The sequence below is a fragment of the Schistocerca nitens genome, chromosome 9 (genome assembly GCF_023898315.1).
Source record: "Schistocerca nitens isolate TAMUIC-IGC-003100 chromosome 9, iqSchNite1.1, whole genome shotgun sequence".
NCBI classification, from domain to species: Eukaryota; Metazoa; Arthropoda; class Insecta; order Orthoptera; family Acrididae; genus Schistocerca; species Schistocerca nitens.
The window spans coordinates 101,575,696-101,600,401 of NC_064622.1; positions in this window are offsets into that span (position 1 = coordinate 101,575,696).

Below are 24,706 nucleotides of genomic sequence, written 5' to 3' on the forward strand. Positions count from 1 at the left end.
GAGCAAGCTACCAACGAGCACAGAATACACGGGGTGGGCTTTGCCATCAAGCTTCTTAGGGACATACTATAGCTTCCAACAGAGTATAATGAACACCTCATCTCATCAAGACTTTGACTGCATGGGAATCAGTAAGCCGTAGTGACCAGAGCCCCCATTCTAGATTCTGATGATGACATTAAAGAAAGATTCTATTCGGATCCAGACGACATGCTATTAGACATCAGTCGCAAAAGACAAAATAATCCTACTTGGCGATTTTTGGCCTAGAGTGAATGAAGATCACGATGTGTGGAGTGGTCTAACTGGCAAAGAGGGAGTTGGCAATCAAAACTCCAATCGTATTAGGCTCATCTTAAATTGTGCTGAACGTGAATTAACAATACCATCTTTCATCAAAAACATAACTTCAAAATATCGTGGTAGCACCACAGATGAAGCACACATCTCGTTGACTAAGAACTGTCTGCTAGGAAGACGTGCAAGATGTTTTCGTCAGTGAAACGATTATAGGGGGTGATGGTTGTTGGACACATCATCGATTTGTTAGATCCGTTATGCATCTGTCCCTGTCCGCCCAGAGGAGGAAACAGAATAAGACCTGTCAGAATATGCCTCAAAGCACAGACAGCAGCTTCATCAGACACTGTCGAAGGAATGTCATCTTGATGTAACGCAACACTGTGACAGCTTGAAGACCACTGTCCTTGATGCCTGGGAAGATACGTTAGGATGTAGGACCACGGAACGCCAGGGCTGGTTTGACGAAAATTAGGAACAAATATACAAAGAACTAACCAAGTGATGAAGATTGTGCAGTGAATAAAATAAAAAGTTAGATATTTACAATATCTCCCAGTCAAAGATCTGTAAGGCTCATGCAAGCCACAAAAGCATTTTATGGTCCGATAACATTGGTGGAAATCCACTTTGGTCCAGTGATAAGCGTGGTGTCGCCCAAAGATCGAGGTCTCACGGCAGAGTTCGTACCTCACAGACGGAATCAAAAGTAAGGACAGTCACTGCCAGACGCAGCAACGAATGAGAGATGTCTGTATAGTCAAGCCATTAAGAGGTCAATATGCCACCGCTGCAGGGAGATTATTTACGTCAGTGCGCAGCGCCTCTCAGCCCACTCTGCGCATTCGTCGCTCACGGTGACAGCATCGTCTCACTACAGATAGAGCAGTTCTAACTGTGTTGGAGGGCAGAATTATATGTCAAAGTTTATAGTAATTTTACACAGAGAGATGAGACTATCGTTCTGTACCGAATCAAGTGATAAGCTGCAGATCAGCGACAGTAACAAGTTCAAAATGGTTCAAATGGCTCTGAGCACTATGGGACTCAACTGCTGTGGTCATAAGTGCCCTAGAACTTAGAACTACTTAAACCTAACTAATCTAAGGACATCACACACATCCATGCCCGAGGCAGGATTCGAACCTGCGACCGAGTGGTCGTGCGGTTCCAGACTGTAGCGCCTTTAACCGCTTGGCCACCCCGGCCGGCCAGTAACAAGTATGCAGACATTCCTGTGGAGATGGATTATTTCCAAATTATTTCAGATTGTTGAAGTCTTAATAAAGTGATTTAAAATTTTTTGTGTGTTGTAATATTCACTCAGTCTCCTTCGTAAGTAAATCTAGCCTTGTTAGGCAGATAACATTAAGGGTGCTGTCACTCAAGCAAAGCAATATGTTGCGGCCACATGTAGTAAGCATTGCTTCACGCAGTGGAGAATGGCAAAACAGAGGCACACCGGCGACCGAGGCGTTGCGAAGTAGGCAGGCACAGATAGCCTTGCTGACAGCAGCAGTCTACCAATAGACTGACGCAAGGACACACACAGACCGAGCGCCGAGCGAAGCCTGGAGAGTGCTGAGTAAGGGGAAGTGAGGCCAGCACGCTAAATTACGCTGCAATATACTGCGGGAGTAATAACAAAAAGCTACCACCGAGGGTAAAAAACGTCCTCCTGCCGTATATAAATAGTGGAGCGCAGGCAGCAACAGACAGAAGCCATTAGGAAGCAGCTCGGATCTAAGGACGGACGTGGTCTGTGTCCGAATGTTCAATCTTCATAGGTGACGATTCCGGAAGTCTGTTCCAGCTGGCAGGAGTCATCCATTCGCCGCCAGATTTCAACTACAGCTCTGGAGGTCGCTCCGAGTTCGGTCGGAACCATGGCTGACTAACTACAGCGAGAACTTCCAGCAGGACCGGCCGCCGGGGACTGACGCCCGGACTCCACGGCAACCCGGCCCCACGGCGTGTGGTCCGTCCATGAGGGGACCTCGCGGACATCGTGACTGATGGCTTCCAACTGCCGGTGCAGCAGGCGTCGGCAGCTGACCTCACAGAGACACGGCTCCGTGGGCGTGCCTGTACTGGGGCGCCGAGCGGCGACGAGTTAATCTCAACCACAGAGCATCCTGGCTTCAGCGGAGCACTGGTGGCCTGAGGCTCCTGAGTGCGATCAGCGGCGTGTGCTGCGCGCATTGTCGGAGAATCTACACAGCAGCAGCCAGGTGGAGGGATCTGCAGGTCTGGGCAGCGACGTCGACAGAGAAATTGTAAAGAAAGTTCAATAAATAATTGTAAAACTCCACGCCGTCTCAGTATTTGGCGCAGCCACTGTGTCTCCTGCTAACAATTGGTGCCAGAAGCGTAACAAATAACTAGCGCGGAATATAGATCCTGTCTAGCATGGGAAAGTTAGTGGCGATGGTGATGGTGAATTGATTGGATTCTTGCAAACCTTGCTGTGCTCTTAGTGGAGAAATTATTACTGGAGAGCCATTCTTGCTTCAGACCTTCTAGATGATCACAGATATAATCACAGCTCGTCAAATTCAGGAAAAATCCAGGGAACAAAACACACTTCTTTACATTGTCTACGAAGTTTTATGCAAGATTTTGTGTCTGTATGGTTTTCTTGAGAAATCTATTGCCATCGCGAAATTACCTCTGCACAGATAGGATAGCAGCTGTCACTGCTAACGACTCTGTTTGTGAACCTTTCCATATACATTGAAGCGCCAGCGAAACTGGTATAGGCATGCTTATTCAAGTACAGAGATATGTAAACAGGCAGAATATGGCGCTGCGATTGGCAACTATATAAGAAAAGTGCTTGATGCAGTTGTTATACAGGTTACTGCTGCTACAATGGCAAGTTATCACGGTTTAAGTGTGTCAGAACGTGTTGTTATAGTCGGCGCACAAGTGATGGGACACAGCGTCTCCAAGGTAGCGATGAAATGCGAACATTTCAGGAATGTCCCGTGAATATCAGGAATCCGGTGAAACATCAAATCTCCGACATCGCTGCGGTCGGAAAAATATCCTGCAAGAACGGTACCAACGACGACTGAAGAGAATCGTTCAGCGTGATAGAAGTACAGCCCTTCCCCAAATTGCTGCAGATTTCAATGTAGGGCCATCAACAAGTGTCAGCGTGCGAACCATTCAAGGAAACATTATCGATATGGACTTACGGAGCCAAAGGCCCACTCGTGTACCCTTGATGACTGCACGACACAAATCTTTAAGCCTCATCTGGGCTCATCAGCACCGACATTGGACTGTTGATGACTTGAAACACATTGCCTAATCGGACGAGTCTCGTTTCAAATTGTATTGAGCAGATAGACATGTACAGTTATGGAGACAACCTCATGAATCCATGGACCCTGCGTATCAGCAGGGGACTGTTCAAGCTCCTGGAGGCTCTATAATGGTGTGCGGCATGTGCAGTTGGAGTGATATGGGGCCCCTGACACGTCTAGATACGACTCTGACAAGTGACACGTAAGTATACATCCTGTCTGATCCCTGCATCCATTCTTGTCCATTGTGTATTCCGACGGTCTTGGGCAATTTCAGCAGGACAATTCGATACCCCACAAGTCCAGAATTACTAAAGAGTAGCTCCAGAAGCATTCTTCTGATTTTAAAGTTTTCCACTGGCCACCCAGCTCCCCAGACATGAACGCTATTGAGCATATCTCGATTGTCTTGCAACGTGGTGTTCAGAAGAGTTCTCCATACCCTCGTACTCTTATCGATTTATGGACAGCCCTTTCGTATTCATGGTGTCAGGTCTCTCCAGCATTGCTTCAGACGTTAGTTGAGTCCATGCCACGTCGTGCTGCGTAGTCGTGGAGGCACTACACGGTATTAGACAGGTATACCAGTTTCTTTGGCTCTTCGGTGTAAATACCGGCGTTTGCCACGGCAGTGTTTTCCTTGTATATTACCACTATCACTCAGTTAGTCAACAATAATTTTCTTTCAGAAACACAGCTTGCGGGATGGATGGTAAACTGTTTAATCTGAGCCGTCTAAAAGCAAGGACTAACATCTTCTGCAGCATTCGTTGAGTTACAGTACACTCATGATCGCATTGAACGCACTGTCCGAAGAACTAGCGTTAATCCTGAATGACTTCTCCTCAGTGTACAGCAAGATTGATCTCAAAACCGAAGCCCAGTAATACATATGAGATCCTGCTGAAAAGTAATGCCTCCGTAATTTTGATCTGGACGCTTAAAGTTTCTTAAATAAAACAAACACTATTGTCATTCTACATCTTTGTTATTCACGTCTACATATTTATTTCTCAACATAGTCACAATGGCGACGAACATGTTTCTTGAAACGAGAGACCAGTTCTTTGACAACTTGACTGTACAATGTTTGACCCTCTTGATGGTGCTACAACATCACCTCTGCACGTACCGCTTCATCACTCTCAAAGTGAAGTCCTCGAGAACGTTCTTTATGTTTTGGAAACATATCAAATTCCAATAGGGCCAAGTAGGAGAAAGGTGGATAATCGAAGACAATGAACCAAAGACATATGATCGTTGCAGATGTCTCAGCGCTCGTGCGCGGTCTAGCATTTTAGTGCAGAAGGAGAGGGAGCTTCATATGTGAAAAATAAACCGCGAATTTATGTTTATAGGTTTATAAGGTCTATCACGCACCGACATACACTACTGGCCATTAAAATTGCTAAACCACGAAGATGACGTGCTACACACGAGAAATTTAACCGACAGGAAGAAGATGCTGTGATACGCAAATGATTAGCTTTTCAGAGCATTCACACAAGGTTGGTGCCGGTGGCGACACCTTCAACATGATGACATGAGGAAAGTTTCCAACCGATTTCTCATACACAAACAGCAGTTGACCGGCGTTGCCTGGTGAAAAGTTGTTGTGATGCCTCGTGTAAGAAGGAGAAATGCGTACCATAACGTTTCCGACTTTGATAAAGGTCGGATTGTATCCTATCGTGATTGCGGTTTATCGTATCGCGACATAGCTGCTCGCGTTGGTCGAGATCCAATGACTGTCAGCAGAATATGGAATCGGTGGGTTCATTAGGGTAATACGGAACGCCGTGCTGGGTCCCAACGGCCTCGTATCACTAGCAGTCGAGATGACAGGCATCTTATCCGCATAGTTGTAACGGATCGTGCAGCCACGTCTCGATCCCTGAGTCAACAGATGGGGACATTTTCAAGACAACAACCATCTGCACGAATAGTTCGACGACGTTTGCAGCAGCATGGACTATCAGTTCGGAGACGATGGCTGCGGTTACCCTTGACGCTGCATCACAGGCAGGAGCGCCTGCGATGGTGTACTCAACGACGAACCTTGGTGAACGAATGGCAAAACGTCATTTGTTCGGATGAATCCAGGTTCTGTTTACAGCATCATGATGGTCATATCCGTGTTTGGCGACATCGCGGTGAACGCACATTGGAAGCGTGGCAACAACACGTAATGGCAGCGAAAACTCCGCCTATGTTTTGAGTAATCGGAAAAAGCTCCATTGCCACGCGAACACAGGCAAAGAAGTAAACCTATTTACTTCGCCAACAACACAGGAAAACGTACCACAACTTCAAAACTATGACAAGTTGTATATTGTGTAGCAGAACAGCTACCAAAACAAGAGGACAATAACGTCATGTAAGTTAAAAATAAAAATAGAACCCACTGACGATAGCACAAAAGTGCTGAAACATGTATGGGTGAAACAAAAAGAAAAAAGGTGTCTTGCATAAGGCGGAACTTCTCATCCCATTTTCTTAGCAAGCACGGAGACAACAAGAAGAACTGCACGACAAGATGATTATTGGAAGCGTGTATTCGTCATCGCCATACTGGCGTACAACCCGACGTGATGGTATGGGGTGCCATTGGTTACCCGTCTCGTTCACCTCTTGTTCGCATTGACGGCACTTTGAACAGTGGACGTTACATTTCAGATGTGTTACGACCCGTGACTCTACCCTTCATACCTTTCATTCGATCCCTGCGAAACCCTACATTTCAGCAGGATAATGCACGACCGCATGTTGCAGGTCCTGTACGGGCCTTTCTGGATACAGAAAATGTTCTACTGCTGCCTTTGCCAGCACATTCTCCAGATCTCTCACCAATTGAAAACGTCTGGTCAATGGTGGCCGAGCAACTGGCTCGTCACAATACGCCAGTCACTACTCTTGATTAACTGTGGTATCGTGTTGAAGCTGCATGGGTAGCTGTACCTGTGCACGCCATCCAAGCTCTGTTTGACTTAATGCCCAGACGTATCAAGGCCGTTATTATGGCCAGAGGTGGTTGTTCTGGGTACTGATTTCTCAGGATCTATGCACCCAAATTGCGTGAAAATGTAATCACATGTCCGTTCTAGTATAATTTATTTGTCCAATGAATACCCGTTTATCATCTGGATTTCTTCTTGGTAAAGCAATTTTAATGGCCAGTAGTGTATTTGTAGCATGCCACTGATGTCGGACGATCAGAACAAACAGAAACGAATCTCATGACTGCGTTACAGTAGTAACCCTGACTAATGAAATACGCCAAAATCAAAAGTGAAAGAACGCACTTTTCCACATGTTTCGACACGAACCTTCAGTGAGACAGCTTTGCAGCTATGTCGATGTTATCACGTGCTTTCTCACAGATCAGATTTACACTACTGCTCTCAAAAATTCTGCACTCTATATGTAATATAGAGAGTGGCGAAACTGTCAGTATGAAAGCAGGCGGGGAATGCTATGTTGTCAGCACAGAAGCAGTAGCGGCAGAACGGGTAGGCCAGGAGAAGCGTGACTTTGAACGTGGACCGGTCTCTGGATGCCACCTGAGTAACACCCCCATTCGTCAGTGACCTTGAGCAATGCACGCCGGCTTCGCGGGCGGAGTAGTGCCTCTCTGATCATCGATTTTCGTCCGTGGTTCGGTCTTCCGATCAGAGGCGCTGGTCTGAGGGCCTTTGACTGGAGGACTGTCTAAGAGCGCGGTTGTTCTCGACTCTTTCAAGTTTGGTCCCGCAGCGGAGCGAGGACACTCCGCGAGGTGACTGGTCACGTTGTAAGACGTGTATATTTCTATTGTCTATTGTCAAACTACAATTTATGAAAGATGTTTATATTTTATTAATAGGATTAAGTAGGAATAATTAATACTTGTCATTTTTGAAATAATTGTAGTAGCAGGTAATGTCTGCAACAAAGTATTGTTGGAGGGAGAGACCGCACATTGATATAACTTTAAAAAGGGCGGGAGATACCGCGTATGGATACATTTTAAGAAAAGAGTGGGAAAGACCGTGCATTGATACATTTTATAATGGTAGCAGGGATTGTCTGCACCAGAAAGCATTGTTGGCGGGAGAGACCACACTTTAGCGTTCGTAGGAAGTCAGTAGTAAGAGAGATGTGAAGCGAGTCGGTAGCAGGTCTGAAGCGAGAGGTTGAGAGGAGCGGTGTGCCTGCCAGCAACCGGCTATGATCTACAAGAGATTATAAACGGATGTACATCGAGGAAGCAATGATGGAAATAAAAGAAAGGTTCAGGAGTGGAATTAAAATACAAGGTGAAAGGATATCAATGATGCGATTCGCTGATGACATTGCTATCCTGAGTGAAAGTGAAGAAGAATTAAATGATCTGCTGAACGGAATGAACAGTCTAATGAGTACACAGTATGGTCTGAGAGTAAATCGGAGAAAGACGAAGGTAATGAGAAGTAGTAGAAATGAGAACGGCGAGAAACTTAACATCAGGACTGATGGTCACGAAGTCAATGAAGTTAAGGAATTCTGCTACCTAGGCAGTAAAATAACCAATGACGGACGGAGCAAGGAGGACATCAAAAGCAGACTCGCTATGGTAAAAAAGGCATTTCTGGCCAAGAGAAGTCTACTAATATCAAATACCGGCCTTAATTTGAGGAAGAAATTTCTGAGGATGTACGTCTGGAGTACAGCATTGTATGGTAGTGAAACATGGACTGTGGGAAAACCGGAACAGAAGAGAATCGAAGCATTTGAGATGTGGTGCTATAGACGAATGTTGAAAATTAGGTGGACTGATAAGGTAAGGAATGAGGAGGTTCTACGCAGAATCGGAGAGGAAAGGAATATGTGGAAAACACTGATAAGGAGAAGGGACAGGATGATAGAACATCTGCTAAGACATAAGGGAATGACTTCCATGGTACTAGAGGGAGCTGTAGAGGGCAAAAACTGTAGAGGAAGACAGAGATTGGAATACGTCAAGCAAATAATTGAGGACGTAGGTTGCAAGTGCTACTCTGAGATGAAGAGGATAGCACAGGAAAGGATTTCGTGGCGGGCCGCATCAAACCAGTCAGTAGACTGATGACAAAAAAAAAAAAAACAGAGACATCAGCTAACTATTATCATAAGAGGAACTAGTATTTTTGAATTTTTTTTTTTTAGATACTCAAGACTACTGGAGGTATGTTTGCGCAATGCTAGTTGTAAGATTATTGTAAAAAATAAGTCCCATTAGAACGTTTGTAAAATCATTTCATTAACAACAGTAAATATGTGAAGAATCGTTTTCAGAATATAATTAATTTTGCCAGCAATATTGCATTACTGATTATAATCCATCCTAAAAACCATCAACGTAAAACTTCGCAAAATTTTATTGTTGTCAAGAAAAAGTGTTTAACTATGAATTACGTAGCTTCAGTGAAATTAATTAAAGAATAACGTCAGCTTTGCTATTAAAGAACAACGTCAGCTTTGGTAATAAATACAGCCACTTATTATGACAGCCCACCAGCAGCTAAGAGAGTATAGAAAAACAGAGTAAGTATATTCATGTCGCAGTTCGATGTAGCAGTCAGATGGCGATCCAGTAACAATAAAAAAGGTAAGGAACAGTTTTGGGTTATTGCAGGTAACGACTGAGGGCCACGACAACGACACATTCTACGTTTCGTCGAAATAATCAGCAAATCACTTTTAATAAGCAGCATTTAAATTTGTATGCGAAGATTGCACTTATTATTATTGAGAAAGAGAATTAATTTCAAAGGGAAGATTTCATTTGTTATTATTAAGCAAGAGATAGATATTCTAAGGGATAGTTTCATAGGTTATTGTACAAGGGAAGGTTGAGTAACAAAAGAGATGTAGAGCAGACGGGAAGGTTTCAACGTCACGCGGTTGGTTAGTTATTTGTTCCATTGATCAATCTCACCGTAACCGCTATGATGTGGAACTATCAAGTGCATAAGAAATGTACACATGAATCAAGTTCTTAAAAAAAACTTAAATTTTTATTATCTATCCCATATTCCATTAAATGGCAGAAAATACACATTATACCTACAGATTTATTTATTCCTATTCAAGAATTCATCTATGACGTAGAATGGGTTGTCGAGGAGATATAATTACAATTTATTTTTGAAACTGTTACTGCTGTCTGTCAGAGATTTTATTTCAGCTGGTAATTCATAGACAAGTTTTACAGCAGCATATTTTACACCTGTCTGTGCCAAAGATAGGTTAAGTAGAGGATAGTGAAAGTCTTTCTTTCTTCTGGTATTATAATCATGAATGTCACTCTTGTTTCTAAACTGGTCCATGTTGTTGAGAACAAATTTCGTTACTAAGTAAATGTACTATGAGGCTGCTGCAACGATTCCTAACCTATTAAACAGATGCCTACAAGATGTGTGACTAGAAGCCCCCACACATTTTTCTAACCAGTTTCTTTTGAGCGATAAATGCTTTTTGCCTAAGTGTTCAGTAACACCAAAATGTTATTCCGTATACATCAGAGAGTGAAAGTATGTTTGCTTGCTAATTTTATACCCTCAAATTTAACAATTATTCTGACTGCAAAAGTTTCTGAACCTAGTCAATTCAGGAGATCCAAAATATGAATTTTCCAGTTAAGATTCTCATCTACATATGCACCCTAAAACTTGTTACGCTCTACCCTGGCTAGTGACTTCTGTTGATGTGTTATATTTATTGAAGGATCTGTACTCCTTGCACTAAAAAATCGGATGTACTGTGTTTTTTCAAAGCTCAAAGCAGGCCCATTTGCAGAAAACCAAGTAGTAACTTTTCCAGGTACATTATTTGCATCATTTTCTGTTGGAATTTCTTTTACTGGATTAATAATGATGCGTGTATAATCAGCAAACAGTGTCAGTTTAGCTTTTCTTTCAGATGTGAAGGGTGGTCATACACATATATCAAGAACAGAAGGGGACCCATGATCGAACCCTGTGGAACACCTAATGTAATTTCACCGCACAGTTAGATGAAGTGGGGAACTTCCTTAAACCATATAAAGAAACTTTTTGCTTTCTTTTCTCTAGATATGACCTAAATCACTCATATAGTGTTCCATTTATACCGTAGAATTGCAATTTCTGTAACATAATGTCATGGTTCACACAATCAATCTCTTTGGATAAGTCTGGCAAGTGAGAGAGCGAGCGGATGGGACAGTGAGGGGCGTGTTTGTCGTCCGCTGTGATTGTGCAAAGTCAGCGAGGTCGCTGGGCACTAGACGAACGACAGTACTGTACTCGAGTCTTCACTTTTCGTTGGTGTTCTCAGACAGCGGTGACCGTTTGCTGCTTTGGTTGTTTTGGTAGCTAAAAGGCTTTTCAAAGCATTAGTGTGCCCCACAGCCTGGTTACAGTGTAAGTACGAGTACAGTTACACTACTACTTACTATTCTGTGACGGGATTGCACTGTTGAGCGTATACGTTACAAAACAGGTGGTTGGTCTAAGTGATTTGATAGTAGTACTTCGCCCACATTGTACTGTTCAAGTTTCTTTCGCCCGTTAAGAAATGTCTTAACTTAAGTCGCCTATAATTTAGTACGTTGTGCATATTTAAAGAACTATCATGTGCTGTTGTTGTTGTTTTACCGTACTTTAGATATTTTCTGCTTTAAATGGAGTTCCTTTTACTTAATCACTACGTCTGGGTGGATGATCACTGAATTTTTTATAATTCTGGTACGATTAAGTGGCCTGACGTTGCTTCTCGTAAACCGAGGAGGTGTTTGTGAACTAGCTGTGTGCGTGTGCAATACGACTAACTAAATTAAACTGTTTGCACTGCCGTTGATCTGGAGTTGTTTTACAGTCAGGTGCTCTTTTTTGCATTGATCAAGTAGTTACTTCTTACTTAACATGTCGGGAAGTCCTTCAAATTGTTGGTTTGTTAACTTCGTTTGACATGGAGGAATCATCCACTGGCTTGATTCACAAACGGCTAAATTAAAAGGTTAAAATTAACTGGTTTTGTGGTGTTTAATACCAAGGGATAATTCTAATACTTGTAATTGCTTTTCATTGAAAATTTTCTGTGTGTATTCTCACAGGGTTACGTATGTTCGTTGCCGTTCATAAACATCTTAATTAAGCGTTGTGACTTCTTGTCTATGCCTGGTGCTACCAGGTTTGTGGTACAGGTTTTAATTTCCCCCCTCCCTCCTTCTTCCATCTATTGTCCACATTAAACAATGCCGAGTCCAAGTAATTAACAAGTAAAGTCTTTTATGAAGATTTGAGAGGACTGAAGATTAAAAGATATTGTAGAACAAAAGCAAACTGGTGCTTTTCATTTATTATTAAAAGAAACTTTCAAGTTTACTCAGCTTGTCATACTGAAATGGCTCCAGTTCTTCATGTCTAGGGGTCTGTTTCTTGCAGCCGAAAATCAAACATCATGTCCTTACGGTTGGTTTGAACTAAATAAATTGGAAGATTGTCGTTGCGGAATTTTTACGTAAATATATTTTCCACTGATTTTCTCGCATTTCGTATATCATACAATATTTTGATTTTTTCAGATTAACAAAGCCGAAATTACATTGTTCGCAACTATTATACAAAATTACGTCCGCTCACATCAGAGGCTAGCTTACGATTGTCTCACACTCCGCAGAAATAACAATATTCCAAAGGGTTTAATTTCGATTATTATTTCATATATGAATCCAGAAATAAACATAGTAAATAGTACAGGATTGCGTAATTAATAATACAAATTTTAAATGTGCAGAAATACGTAATTTCAAATGTTTCTAAAAAAAATTTAACTGTACATTCAGAATTAGTGCTTATCTATTATAACATCGAAACTAAAATATTTTCTAAAGTAATTCCTTTTCATAAATTTTAGCTTGAAATATTATAAACTGTGTAAAAAGTTGTATGAAAATTTCGAGAAAAGCAACTCACATAATATTGACCTGTCCAAAATTCGGAAAAAACAACACTCGTATCGACAACTACTGTTGAGGAAAATTAATACTAAAGAAGGATGTCCCGTTACAACGTAGTGTCATAAGTTATTCTAAGCGAAAGGGCCAAAACGTGGAGTATTGAAAAAAGAAAGGACAGCAAGTGCACTGAAGAACCTACAATTTGTAAAACTAATACCAATATTGTGGCGCATAACCCCACCCCCCTCTCCCAAGAGACACACACGAGTCAAGTACGTTGTTTATCCCTTGGTTGTGAATGGATTTCCAAGGATTGTACCTGTCGTTTAATTGATTGTCTTGAGTGATTTCCCGAATCAGTCGTTTATGAAATTATGAGTTGTAATTATTTGTTTTAAGGAGAAAAAGTCATACTTGAAGATTCTTGGAAATTCTTTATACATACTGCTTATTGCAATATTATTTTACTGTTAGCAACCAGAGTTAATAAATGCTGGTTGTCAGAGTTCGTTTAAAGTTTTATGAACTGGCCGTCTGTGTCCAAGCGCTTAAAGTTTTGAAGAGACTAACAGTAAATCTGTTTTTAAGGTTTGTTTGTAAAGTTGCTTGTTACCTTTCCACTCCCGCTCTTAACCTTTACCACATTTCAAGCGTTCTAAAGTTGCCTAAGTCGTCTTGCTGGCAACGTGACTGTTAAGTGGAAGCCACAAACAAGCTAAGACGAGGGAGACCTCATGTACTGATGGAGAGCGACGGTCGAGCACTGCTCAGAGTGGTTGTAAAATATCGCTCGAAAACAGCGGAAGGAATCACTGGCTGTTCCCAGAGTGCACCCAGCAATCATGCTAGCACGCTGGTCGTGCGTAGGGAGTTAACAAGAATGGGGTGCGGTGATCGAGCTACTGCTTAGGAGCCACACATTTCTATAATCGGCGCTAAGCGACCCTCCGGAGAGTGGATGACTCGAAAAAAGTGATTTTGAGTGATGAATAACGCTGTACTCTATAGGAACGCGATGGAAGTATTTGGGACTGGCAGATGTCTGTGAACCTTACCTGCCATCATGTGAAGTGCCGACAGTGAAGTGCAGAGAAGGTGTTGCAACGGTTTAGGGGTGTTTTTCGCTGTTAGAATGGGGTGCCCTTGCTACACTTAAGAAAAGGCTAAATATGAAAAGATGTGAACGACTTTTACGGCATTGTGTACTGCTTATAGTAAAGGAACGGTTCAGAGGCGGCGAGAGTACCAACACGACAGTGCACACAGCCACCTCTGAGACATACGTTTGTGGACGATGACATTCTTGAAAAGGACTGGCCTGCCCGGAGTTCCGACCTCACCCCGATGGGACACCTTCGGGATGAATGAGAACGTCGACTTCGTTCCTGGCCCAAAGGTCCAGTATTCATGTATTCTCCGGTTTCGGCTCTTGCGAAAGAATGGGTTTTCATCCCGCAACGACAGTGGAACACCTTTTCGGAAGCACCCCCAGCAGAATTCAGTGAGTGGTGAAGGTGAAGCGATGTCACCAACAGGTGTCCGGATAGCTCTGATCAGATAGCGTATATGTGTACCTTCTGACCCACGACAAAACAACAATCTACAACTTGTCTTCTGTACAGTCGTTTTTTCGTTACTTCCTACCACTGCAATAAAAGTAACTGAGCCTTGGTTGGCTCACGTTATGCGTTGGATTAAACCTCGATTGCTATTCAGTGTTTAGTCTCCCGCGGTTATCTCGATTACGCTGTTATCCTCTCTCTCCACGAGTGGCTGCAGCGGTGTGTATCGATATTCACACCTTGTACTATCTTTGGCCTGGCGCTTATAGTTTCCGGCTTAGCTGTGTGCGACCAGTTGGTCGGTTGGCGTGGAGCAGCGAGGAAATCTCCGCGGCGCGTTGTTTGGCCGGGGCCGCTGGCGGCGTCCACTCGCGGAGTGTGTGGTGCTGTTCCCATTGCTACGAGGTCCGTGGCTCACCGATCCTGGACACGAAAGTTGAGTTTTGACTTTATCCACCAGCAAGTCACGACTGTTCACGTTGTGTCATTTGGATTTCATTGTCGGCTGTTGGGACATTCCCGCGAGCAACAACGTGTGTTTTCAAGTTGGCAAATTTTAGCCACCCTCCAGTGGAGTTTAACTGTACTTGGCTATTTTGAATTGAAGTCCACCAGCGGAATCTTCTGCCTTGTGGCCGTTAATGTCCCGGTTACCTGCGCTGGCCGTTGACGTAAATTCAGACAGTGTATTTTCCTCATAGTGTTGTCGTTGTCCAGCACGGTGTGCAGTTTGACAGCTCAATGTATCATTGGTTGTGGGCACCAATACCTTCTACGTTGTTCCATTGAACTCCCTGTTGTGTGCTGGTCGGGTGGAGCGGAAGTCATCTTGCCGGTGGGTCCGTTGACTGTCTCCGGTTGGGTTGTCGTCCGATCGAGAATGGTTGGGCCGACTGCCTGTCTCACGTAAACGAGCGTTAGTGTATGAATTCCAGGCCGACCCTCCGAAACTTCTGAGCGCCGTTGGGTGTACTGCCTTTTCTTATTTGTTCTTGTTGTTTGTATTTGTATGGCTTCTACCCGATTTTTAAATTAAGGATGTTTTGCCCTTAAGGCGTAAGATTTTTATGGCCTTCAGCCTAATTTAAAGAACTGTTTTAAGGTAAAGCCTTTGGCCTTTTAAAAATTTATTTTGGTTTGATTCTGAAGCGATAGGCCTTCAGCCGATTTTTAAATTACGGTTGTTTTGATCTTAAGGTATCAGGTTGTTTGGGCCTTCAGCCTAATTAAAAAACTGTTTTAAGATAAGGCCTTTTAAAAATTTATTTTGGTTTGAGTCTTAACTGAATTGTCTTCAGTCTTTTTTAAATTAAAGTAGTTTTGCTCTTAAGGTGTCAGATTGTTTGGGCCTTCAGCCTAATTGAAAGAACTGATTTAAGATAAGGTCTTTTAAATTTCTGATTTTGCTTTCAGTCTTAAGTTATTGGCTTTCATCCGATTTTAAATTAAAGTGGTCTTGCCCTTAAGGCATGAGATGGTATGGCGCATTCAGCCGGTAAATTAATGCTGTTTTTTTTATTTTCTTGGTTCTTGTAATGTTTGGTCAAATAAGTACAGCTGTATGTTCGAGTGTAACTGACAGCTGCTTATTTTGGCCCCTTTCCACAATTTAAACTACCTGTCCTGTCCTGCGGGTTTAGCAGGGCGTCTCAGTAACCACTAGCCGAAACAACATCTGATTGAAAAAACAACATCTATGGTAAAAAAGCAAAGGCGTAGTTTATTAGGATACAATGGGAAAGTTACTAGCCTCAGTGATGGTGAAACATGTATGTTTGAAGCAACGTAACTGACATCTGTGAGAAAGGGAGTGGCATGCGAACGTTTATTTTATCTCGTAGCTTATGCGCTTTGCCCTGTACTGAACTTTTCTGACTGCGAAAACATAAACTTTCAATAGCTTTAAACCAAACCAAAACTGCAGGAATTTACGTAACACAAAAACTGTATCTAATGCAACACTATTGATTTGAAATTGGCCCTGGTAATAAAACAAAACTTGATCAATTCGAAAATAATGGTCCCTGTGTTTAATTAATGCTATCCCTGAAATAATAAAATTTCTTACCTTTACCTGCGCAGTGCTAACGCTCTTCGCACTGCTCTCTGTTAGTACTTTGAATTGTATAGTTTGAGCCCATAAATGAAAGGATGAGCAGACTCAGACTAAGAGGGAAATTTGGGAATATATCAATAGTTAATGCACATACACCAACAGAGGAAAAAGAAGATATAATTAAAGAACAGTTCTACGAAGACTTGGAAAAAGTATACTGCGCGGTACTATAACCTGTTGCTAGTAATAGGAGATTTTAATACAAAAATACGGAGGCATGAACACCCTTATGGAGTTTCTGGAACATATTCACTACACGAAGAAAACAACGAGAACGGAGACTTACTATGCCAATTCGCAGCAATGAATAATATGATTATTAAAAGTACCTGCTTTCCACACAAAAGGATCCATCTGAGCACTTGGAAGTCTGCAGCCAATGAAGTGGTCAATCAGATTGACCATATTTTAGTGATTGCACGCCACTCCACGTCAGTTACGGATGTACGGAGCTGCAGAGGACCAAACTGTGATTCAGACCACTTTGTGATAAAATCAGTTTGGAGAGCTTAACTGTCACTAACAAATGGCAACAGAATGGGAAAGATGATGAAATTTAATACATACAAACTGAACATCCCTGATGAAGTAAAAACATACCAAGTAACACTAAGCAGGAAGTTGAGCAATGAAGAGACCGCAGTAGGAGTAGACGAAAGGTGGAACAGGTTTGAAAAAGCCATTAAGGATGCTGCAGAGGAAATAAAAAGCATAAGAAGGAATAGAAGAACCCAGGAATGGTTTGATGAAGATTGCAGGTCAGCAACAGAGGAAAAGAACAGGGCAAGAACAAAAGTACTACAGAGAGAAACCAGAAATAATGTGAAACAATATAGAGAATTAAGGAGAAGAGGTAACAGACTGTACAAGGGAAAGAAAAGAGTGGAATAAGAAGAAATTTCAGGAACTAGAAGAATTAAAGGAACAGACTGAAATAAGGAAGTTCTATTATTCTATAGGCAAAATGAAGAATAGATTCCAACCAAAAACAATGGCCTGTTCCAGTGAAGATGAGAACATGATAAGGGAGGAAGAACAGATACTGGGAACATGGGCAGAGTATTTCAAAGATACACTAAGCACCAACCTAGAAGATGAAGAGACAGCTACACAGGAGGAAACAGTGGAGCTAGAAGTAGACAATGAAACCAATGAAACAAGAAAGCCAACTCTACAAGAGGTCTCCCAGGCTGTACACAAGTTAAAAAACAATCGAGCCCCTGGGGAAGACAGCATAATTGCTGAATTAATAAAAACTGGTGGTGAGGCTGTAATAAAGGAGCCGCACACATTACTATCAGATATATGGGAAACAGAAACTATGCCAGATAATTGGAAAATTGGAATAATAATCCCCATTTATAAGGAATGGGACGGAACAGCATGTGAAAACTATAGAGGTATAACACTCCTAAGTACAACCTGTAAGGTCTTCACAAGTATATTAAACGAAAGGATACAGAAGTGGGCAGAAGGCATACTAGGGGAATATCAGTGTGGCTTTCGACCAGACAGAGGAACAACTGTTCAAATATTTGTGATAAGACAAATAATGGAAAAGTTCTATGAATATGATATAGATCTGCATTCCCTATTCATCGACTCCAAACAAGCCTTTGACAGCATAAATCGGCAAGAACTATACAGAGTACTGAAAGATGTTGGTATATGTACTAAACTAATAAGACTAATCAGAATGACAATGACAGAGACAAGAGCAAAAGTAAAGGTCCTTCGCAGAACAAGTGAAAGCTTCGACTTTAATAAAGGGGTGAAGCAAGGTGATAGTCTCTCCACCGTCCTATTCAAAATAGCCCTGCATAGTTTAGTAAATAAAATCAACAAAAGAGGCACCATATTTATGAACACTAGCCAGATATGTGCATACGCTGATGACATTGCTATAGTGGAAAGAAATGCCAATACACTCCTAGAAACATACCGGGAAATGGAAACAGAAGCCTTAACATTGGCCTCATAGTAAATGAAAACAAAACAAAATGGTCATGTCACAATCTGAGGCCAGAAGAACCCCTAAAAACCTAAACATCAATGGGAAATGGTTCAAAGCAGTGCCCTCTTAATTACTTGGAAGCCCTAATAACAAATGATAACAGTATTGGAAAGGCTATAAAGGAAAGAATAGAAGCAGGAAACAGAGCTTACTTTGCAAATAAGCAACTTCTCAAAAATAGCCTTGTTACAAGAAAAACAAAACTGCTAATATATAATTCCCTAGTCCGCCCAGTTATCACATACGGGTCAGAAGTACGGACGTTGACAGAACACGATAAAAATGCACTAAGAACCATTGAGCGGAAAATACTACGCAAAATCTATGGGCCAATAAGGGAGGAATAAGGCTGGAGAATACGCTACAATTCCGAATTGCAAGAATTAATAAAAGGCAGGGAAATAGTACAATTTGTGAAATACAGCGAATACGATGGCTAGGACACATGGAGAGAATGGCAGAAGATAAAATTCTAAAGAAAATGATGAAAGGTGTGATCCATTCAGCTAGGCGAAAAGGGAGACCTAGCAGAAGATGGATCGACGAGGTAATAATGGATATCACCAGTATGGGAGTCTGGGGGTGGAAAAGAGCAGCAAATAGCCGAGAAGTGTGGAGGAAGATTGTTGAAGAAGCACAGGCTCACCAAGGGCTGTAGCGCTACTGAAGGGGAAGAAGAAGTTAGCATACAGCTATTACTCAGGGCTGTTGATTAGCATACATTTTAATTAAATGGAATATGGCTCAGACTATAGCTTCTTGAGCAAAATAGTTAATCAAAAACAACATGGGTATGGAGAATGCTGTTGGCTTGTGATAAGTAGCCATATGGTACTAACTTCTAAACTAGTATTTTGACTCCTTGAAAATTAATAATGCTCCCAATTAACACACAATAAACTGATTATCCGTTAACAATTAGCTTTTTAAAATGATTGAATGGGAGTGCTATATAATGTCTCAATCATTACTTGTGAATACGCGCATTGCACTGGTAGCAAAACAACTTTCTTTGCCTTAATTATTTCCAGTATTGTATCTTGCAAATAAAAATAATTACTGCCCGCAGGGCCGGCCGCGGTGGCCGTGCGGTTCTAGGCGCTTCAGTCCGGAACCGCTGGAATGCTACGGTCGCAGGTTCGAATCCTGCCTCGGGCATGGATGTGTGTGATGTCCTTAGGTTAGTTAGGTTTAAATAGTTCTAAGTTCTAGGGGACTGATGACCTAAGATGTTAAGTCCCATAGTGCTCAGAGCCATTTGAACCATTTTTTTTAACTGCCCGCAGCGAGTAAGTACATATCCAGCACACATTGGATACAATACGTATTTACACTTGAGAGTCTTTCATATATCTCTCCATCTAAATTTACTCTCTACATCTCTCTATCTAAAGTTACTCTACATATCACGTCTTTACACTTGTGTGTCCTATATACATCTCATTATCTAAAGTTACACTAACACATTACCTGTAACACCCTGAACCAGCGATCGCTGTTGAGCAGCGACGCTACTGCACAATCGATACTACATTTGACCATCTCTGGTTCAATATAAAATTTTCTTACAAAATTTGACACTGTGTATATACCTTTCAATGGTGCTGATTCAAATAAATAAATCCGAAATATTGTAACATCTTCAATTTATAAGGAATGTGTTTTCGAAACGTATCTTTGCTTTGAAAAGTATCTTGAGTAAGAAAATGAAACACCTACAGCCGTACTTGGATGTCATTTATAGTATGGCTAGTAGTTTCGGTGCTTCAGTGCACCATCTTGATGGTTGGAGAGAAAACATCAGTCATAGGTAGTCTGCGTAAACCAGTTATGTTGGCCACTGATCCATCGTGTATACGGATGGTGTTAGGCCCTTCATCATCAGCTAAGGCCTGAAGATGGTGCACCGAAGCGCCGAAACTGGTAGCTACACAATAAATGAAATCATAAGGACGGCTGTAGGTGTTCCATTCCCTTACAATAGTGAACGGCCGAAGTAACCCAGACCTCCAGTCACAGGGATGGACGTACAAAAATATAATGTCCAGCTGTCTCAGATCATAGACGTTTTTCCTGTACGTTCACATCTTAAAAAGCATGCCCAACATGAATGAGAGCTGAATACTGATCAAGAGTAATGGCACTAACAGGAGGAATCGAGGTTCAACAGAACTGGGCGATACGAATGACGTGCCTGTTTCACTGGCGAGAGACTGTACCAGAAATATTGCAAAACTCGGGAAAGTCTCCGAAGAACGCGCGAGGACCCGCTTAGAAAAGATAAAGCACCGGCTTTCACAGCGGAAGCTATAAACATTGTTCCGGCTCACAAAATTCGGTAAGAAAGAACAGTTACTCTTCCTGCGCCCCATTTCTGAAAGCAACAGGAAGATGACCCTCTGCACGCCGCAGTAAAAAGTACCCTCAACCACACACTTCACAATGTTTCTCAGGCAATGAATATGGTTGCAAAAAGCAGTTATGGTATTATGAACCCATAAATGTCGATATGTAAGACGCGAAAATTTAGTGCAGCTTCGGCAGTCTGCCTAAAGTCGAGGTACAGGTTCACACACAAGATGCAAGGCAACCCGAACGTTTAGAAATGAAGTTGTTGCTGTTTTAAACGCAATATCCACCTACAATAACTGAGGATAGTGATCGCGAAAATGTAAAAAATGAGACAAAGACAGGAGTACAGAGGAGTATGAGTTTGAAATATCAAGATTGGGGTCAAGTTTGAGAAAGAAATTGTGAAAGTTACCTGCTACGTAAAGAGAGAGAGAGAGATGGTGCTGGAACAATAATGGCCTGTAGAGATACCTCGAGAAGATTCTGCCCTGCCGGCTCAGGTGTGACGTAACAAGTAAGCGAAAGCATGCTTTCAACAAACGGCGATCAACGACGGGATAAGATAAGGAGAAATTACCGGGAATACCGAGTCACGAAAAATTCTCCATGGAAGTGTTATTTTCAACCAAGTTGCAAAGCTAGACATGGATACTTGAAAATGTCTTTACAGGCGTCAATCAGAGTTCGAATATACAATGGAAATACTGCAGAACGTGTAATGACAGTCTGAATAGTGTTTTCTCTCCTCATATCTTTCGCAATCTATAATCACTAAATACACTCCTGGAAATTGAAATAAGAACACCGTGAATTCTTGTCCCAGGAAGGGGAAACTTTATTGACACATTCCTGGGGTCAGATACATCACATGATCACACTGACAGAACCACAGGCACATAGACACAGGCAACAGAACATGCACAATGTCGGCACTAGTACAGTGTATATCCACCTTTCGCAGCAATGCAGGCTGCTATTCTCCCATGGAGACGATCGTAGAGATGCTGGATGTAGTCCTGTGGAACGGCTTGCCATGCCATTTCCACCTGGCGCCTCAGTTGGACCAGCGTTCGTGCTGGACGTGCAGACCGCGTGAGACGACGCTTCATCCAGTCCCAAACATGCTCAATGGGGGACAGATCCGGAGATCTTGCTGGCCAGGGTAGTTGACTTACACCTTCTAGAGCACGTTGGGTGGCACGGGATACATGCGGACGTGCATTGTCCTGTTGGAACAGCAAGTTCCCTTGCCGGTCTAGGAATGGTAGAACGATGGGTTCGATGACGGTTTGGATGTACCGTGCACTATTCAGTGTCCCCTCGACGATCACCAGTGGTGTACGGCCAGTGTAGGAGATCGCTCCCCACACCATGATGCCGGGTGTGGGCCCTGTGTGCCTCGGTCGTATGCAGTCCTGATTGTGGCGCTCACCTGCACGGCGCCAAACACGCATACGACCATCATTGGCACCAAGGCAGAAGCGACTCTCATCGCTGAAGACGACACGTCTCCATTCGTCCCTCCATTCACGCCTGTCGCGACACCACTGGAGGCGGGCTGCACGATGTTGGGGCGTGAGCGGAAGACGGCCTAACGGTGTGCGGGACCGTAGCCCAGCTTCATGGAGACGGTTGCGAATGGTCCTCGCCGATACCCCAGGAGCAACAGTGTCCCTAATTTGCTGGGAAGTGGCGGTGCGGTCCCCTACGGCACTGCGTACGATCCTACGGTCTTGGCGTGCATCCGTGCGTCGCTGCGGTCCGGTCCCAGGTCGACGGGCACGTGCACCTTCCGCCGACCACTGGCGACAACATCGATGTACTGTGGAGACCCCACGCCCCACGTGTTGAGCAATTCGGCGGTACGTCCACCCGGCCTCCCGCATGCCCACTATACGCCCTCGCTCAAAGTCCGTCAACTGCACATACGGTTCACGTCCACGCTGTCGCGGCATGCTACCAGTGTTAAAGACTGCGATGGAGCTCCGTATGCCACGGCAAACTGGCTGACACTGACGGCGGCGGTGCACAAATGCTGCGCAGCTAGCGCCATTCGACGACCAATACCGCGGTTCCTGGTGTGTCCGCTGTGCCGTGCGTGTGATCATTGCTTGTACAGCCCTCTCGCAGTGTCCGGAGCAAGTATGGTGGGTCTGACACACCGGTGTCAATGTGTTCTTTTTTCCATTTCCAGGAGTGTATGAAACAGACACAAAATTGAATTCTTCCTGTGATTAGTACTTTAATGCTACTTTAGAAAACTTAGCCTTATCATTCATTTTGACAACAACTTAACTAACAGATGTTAAGAGATAAAAGAAGGAAAGAAAATAGAAAGAGATGGGTAGGATTACCATTGCAGCTGCAAGAGGGTCGGGTCTTCGAATACACTTCTCATGTCTACACCCCATTGCTGGCTGCCTATTTTCTGTAGCTTATTCCACTTCTATACGGTAGTGCAGGTGTGGCTCATGTTCTGAACACCTAGGGCCTTTTTGCTCCTGTTGCATGGATTTTCTTAGTACTGACAGAGAGGTATTAAGGAATTTGATGAATTTATAACTGTATTTTACATTGCCTATATCCAATACGTACTATTACACTGAAGGGCCAGAGAAGCTGGTACACCTGCCTAACATCCTGTAGGGCCCCCGAGAGCTCGCAGAAGTGCCACAACACGGCGTGGTATGCACTCGACTAATGTCTGAAGTAGTTCTGGAGGGAACTGACACCATGAATCCTACAAGGCTGTCCATAAATCCGTAAGAGTACCTGAGGGTCGAGATCTCTTCTGAACAGCACATTGCAACACATCCCAGATATGCTTAATAATGTTCATGTCTGGGAAGTTTGGTGGCCAGCGGAAGTGTTTAAACTCAGAAGACTGTTTCTGGAGCCACTCTGTACCAATTCTGGATGTGCGGGGTGTCGCATTGTCCTGCTGGAATTGCCCATCTAAATGCACAATGGACATGAATGGATGCAGGTGATGAGACAGGATGCTTACGTACGTGTCACCTGTCAGAGTCGTATCTAGGCGAATCAGGGGTGACAGATCATCCCAACAGCACACGTCCCACACCGTCACAGAGCCACCACCAGCTTGAACAGTCCCCTGCTGATATGCAAGATCCATGGATTCATGAAGTTGTCTCCGTAACTGTACACGTCCATCCGCTCGATACAATTTGGAACGAGACTTGTCCGACCAGACAATGTTTCCTGTCATCAACAGTCCAATGTCGGTCTTGACGGGCCAAGGCGAGGCATAAAGCTTTGCGTCGTGCAGTCATCAAGGATACACGAGTGGGTCTTCGACTCCGAAAGCCCATATCGATGTTGTTTCGTTGAATGGTTCGCACGCTTACTTGTTGATGGCCCAGCATTGAAACCTGCAGCAATTTGCAGAAAGGTTCACTTCTGTCATCTTGAGCGATTCTCTTCAGTCGTCGTTGGAGCCGTTCTTGAGGGATCTTTTTCCGGCCGCAGCGATGTCGGAGATTTGATGTTTTACCGGATACCTGATACTCACCGTACACTCGTGAAACTGTCGTAAGGGAAAATCCCCACTTCATCGCTACCTCGGAGATGCTGTGTCCCATCGCTCGTGCGCCGACTATAACAGCACGTTCAAACTCACTTAAAACTTGATAAGCTGCCATTGCAGTGGCTGTAACCGATCTAACAATTGCGCCAGACACTTGCTTTATATAGGCGTTGCCGACCGCAGCGCCATATCTGGCTGTTTACACATCTCTGTATTTGAATACGCATGCCTACACCAGTTTCTTTGGCGCTTCGGTGTGCTATAACTATGAGATTGATTTAATGTCAGCAATCACTTAGTTTAATTCAAGAGAGTAGAAATTAAAGAGTAAAATAAGCAAATTTCTAAGAAAGTATGGCACAGTTGTAAGTAGTGGAAATTAGTGAAGTGCGGTCGTAGAAAGAAAAGGATTAGTGCAGTTATCAACAAAAAATCAGTTAGAGGCAATGAATACGAAAATAAGAAAGCTGCAAGCTGTCGCGAACAGTACAGTGAATGCATTATCGCAACTATGATAAATATAAAACCAACTCCCATTACCGTGGCGCAAGTTTGTGTGACGACTA